General features: G+C 35.1%; 2 pseudogenes across 2 annotated transcripts; both read left to right on the forward strand.

Moving 5' to 3' along the window:
* The first annotated feature begins 806 nt into the window (after nt 1–806).
* On the forward strand, nt 807–2,683 carry LOC112615152 (annotated as a pseudogene). The gene is made up of 2 exons (XR_003117292.1): nt 807–1,360; nt 1,704–2,683. The product of XR_003117292.1 is annotated as a radixin pseudogene (transcript).
* On the forward strand, nt 1,969–2,683 carry LOC112615878 (annotated as a pseudogene). The gene has a single exon (XR_003117495.1). The product of XR_003117495.1 is annotated as a radixin pseudogene (transcript).
* Nucleotides 2,684–3,699: the final 1,016 nt, after the last annotated feature.

Below are 3,699 nucleotides of genomic sequence, written 5' to 3' on the forward strand. Positions count from 1 at the left end.
TGACTGTGATTAGATAACCAAATATCAAATATCCAATTAGGTAATTAAATTTGGATTTAAAAAACTAACCACCAGCTGTACATATATTATTAAATGTTCTAATCTCTTTCATCATTCATAGCCTTATTCTACATAATGATCCAAGACTGTCCACTCTGCTACCTACCATCATTTTAAACACTGCCTGATCTGTATGATGGTGGAATTATGGTTATGGGCATGGCAGATATGAGAAGGGCATACTGAGAAAATGTGAGTGAGACAGAATGTGGAAATATATACAGGTTAAATATGGAAGAGGCAAGGGAAACCCATTAAAATGTTCACCATTATCCTTTAAAATGTACATAGAACTGAAACCACACATACGCATTTGTCAGACATGCTAATTAGTGTTAATCTTCAACAGGAAAAAAAAAAAAAAGAAAGAATGTGAAAGGAGGCAATGGAACACCATTCTCCATTCCCTGGACCAAAAGTAAAAGAAAACCAAGCATGATATCATACTGCCTTAATGCTGAAGAGCTCCCCTTAAATTTGTCTTTTAGCTAGCACAGTTAAACTGGTATAAGTGCTTTGACAAGGTGGGATGCATTCCATCATATCCGCAAAGGCCTGCTTTTCTCTGTTGGTGGTTCAGCTTATGCAGAACATATATGCAAAATAACAGCTCTCATATTGCTTCAAACTCATCGATACGCTGCTTTGTATTGCCTTGTCGAATCTGTTGCAGACTCTTGTACTTATCATGAACTGCTTTAACATTCTCAGCATGAAGAACATCACTATGTGCCCAATACAACTGACAACTTCTTGACCAGGTGGTGAAAACAGTTGGTTAGCGTGAGGTCTGTTTTTTTGGGCTGCTGTATGTAGACAGCAAAGGTTATCCTATATGGCTTAAACTAAATAAAAAGGTGACACAGCAAGATGTTAAAAAAGAGAATCCTTTACAGTTCAAGTTTAGAGCTAAATTTTTCCTGAAGATGTTTCTGAGGAATTAATTCAAGAAATAATCCAGAGACTCTTCCTGCAAGTTTAAGAAGCCATCTTAAAGGATGAAATGTATTGTCCGCCAGAAGCAGCAGTTATTTTGGCTTCCTGTGCAGTCCAAACCAAGTGTGGAGATTATAATAAAGAGATTCATAAGCCAGGCTACCTGGCTAATGATAGACTCCTACCCCAGCATGTATTGGAACAACACAAACTAACAAAAGAACAGTGGGAAGAAAGAATACAGAACGGGCATGAAGAACATAGAGTAATGCTAAGGGAGGATTCTTTGATGGAATAGCTGAAGATTGCACAAGATCTAGAAATATATGGTGTCAACTATTTTGAAATAAAAAATAAAAAGGGGGCCGGGCATGGTGGCTCATGTCTTTAATCCAGCACTTTGGGAGGCTGAGGGGGGCGGATCACGAGGTCAGGAGTTCGAGACTAGCCTGACCAACATGAGGGATACCCCGTCTCTACTAGAAATACAAAAGATTAGCCAGGTTTGGTGGCTTGCGCCTGTAATCCCGGATACTCAGGAGGCTGAGGCAGGAAAATCACTTGAACCCGCGAGGTGGAGGTTGCAGTGAGCCGAGATCACACCACTGCATTTCAGCCTGGGTGACAGAGCAAGACTCCATCTCAAAAAAAAAAAAAAAAAAAAAGAAAAATAATAAAATAAAAAATATCAGAATAAAAATAAAAAGGGAACTGAATTATGGCTAGGTGTTGATGCTTTGAGTCTGAATGTTTATGAGCATGATGACAAGTTAACACCTAAAATTGGTTTTCCCTGGAGTGAAATCAGAAATATTTCATTTAATGACAAAAAGTTTGTTATAAAGCCAATAGACAAAAAGGCACCTGATTTTGTTTTTTGTGCACCTCGTCTGAGAATCAATAAGGGGATTTTGGCCTTATATATGGGAAACTATGAACTATACATGCAAAGAAGGAAGCCTGATACTATTAAAGTACAACAGATGAAGGCTCAGGCTAGGGAGGAGAAACATCAGAAGCAGTTGGAAAGGGCACAATTAGAGAATGAAAAGAAGAAAAGAGAAATAGCAGAAAAGGAAAAGGAAAGAATAGAACGTGAAAAGGAAGAGCTAATGGAACGTCTAAAATAAATTGAAGAACTGACAATTAAAGCCCAGAAAGAACTAGAAGAACAGACTCAAAAAGTTCTAGAACTGGATCAAAAATGAAAACGAGCAAAATAAGAAGCAGAGCGGCTTGAAAAGGAGCATTGAGCTGCTGAAGAGGCGAAGTCTGCCATAGCAAAACAAGCTGCCGACCAGATGAAGAATCAGGAGCAGCTAGCAGCACTTGCTGAATTCACTGCCAAGATTGCACTTCTAGAAGAAGCCAAGAAGAAAAAGGAAGAGGAAGCTACTGAGTGGCAACACAAAGCTTTTGCAACTCCGCAAGACTTGGAAAAGACCAAAGAAGAGTTAAAAACTGTGATGTCCACCCCCTCTCCACCTCCACCGCCAGTCATTCCTCCGACAGAAAACGAACATGATGAACATGATGAGAATAATGCTGAGACTAGTGCTGAATTATCAAATGAAGGGGTAATGAACCATAGAAGCGAGGAAGAACGTGTAACAGAAACATAGAGAAATACATGTGTTAAGAAGCAACTTCAGGCATTAAGTTCAGCATTAGTTCAAGTCATAGATGAAACCAATTTGAGGTTTTTAATCTGATTTTTTTAAAGATAAATATGAACAATTATCATGTCATCTATAAATTTCAAAAAAATAATGAAAAAGGCTGTGTGAACAAATTTTTTCTTATGATGTTTTAATTGTATACATTTTTTGAAATATTAAATTGGTAAAACCAAATTGCCAAATGTAAGGTGCATTAAAATACTGATAAATTAGATGAAAGATAAAATTCCAATGTTTATATAAAATTTGATTTTTAAAAATATACCATTCTTCCCATTTAGTTACTATTTCTCTATTTTATGTGTTATATTCACTTGGAAAATTCTATCAGTACAACAAAACAAATGTTTCAGTGTAAAACTTCAATCAAATTGACCATTATTTTGTCTTAAAAAATCAATTTATTTTATTTAGTCAAATTTTTAACTTCCTAACAATGCTTTTGAAAGGAGACAACTTGATTTCAAGGTTTAATTTTTGGAGGAGATTAACATCATGAATATTAAACCCCAATATTCATTATTTAGCAGGTTTATATTTAGAATTATATTGAGAGATTTAAAAAGCTGTAGAGAACATTAATGTAATCAATGCCAAGTGCAGAACTAAATGATTTCTGTCAAATAATATTAGTGCATTTTGAAAGTTTTATAACCTTAATGTAATCAATGGCAAGTGCAGAACTAAATGATTTCTGTCAAATAATATTAGTGCATTTTGAAAGTTTAATAAATGCCTAAATTAAGGTATTAATTGTTTTAACTCTTATCTTTCGTCAAATGTCTTCTATTTTCAATCAATACTGCTGTGTTATGCCTTTTAAGTTGACAGAATGAATAATTTCTCCTATCTTCAAATAAAAAAATGTCCAAAACATTAATAAAATACAAAGGTCCATTTCTGACCTTGCAAGTGTATGATAGGCTGTATATAATAGTATCCTATCTGTTAAATAATAAAGAAATACCTTTTGCCCTGATAAAGTTAGATGTTAAGAAATTGTGTCAATAGCTGAATAATATGT

The sequence above is a fragment of the Theropithecus gelada genome, chromosome X, assembly GCF_003255815.1.
Source record: "Theropithecus gelada isolate Dixy chromosome X, Tgel_1.0, whole genome shotgun sequence".
NCBI lineage: Eukaryota > Metazoa > Chordata > Mammalia > Primates > Cercopithecidae > Theropithecus > Theropithecus gelada.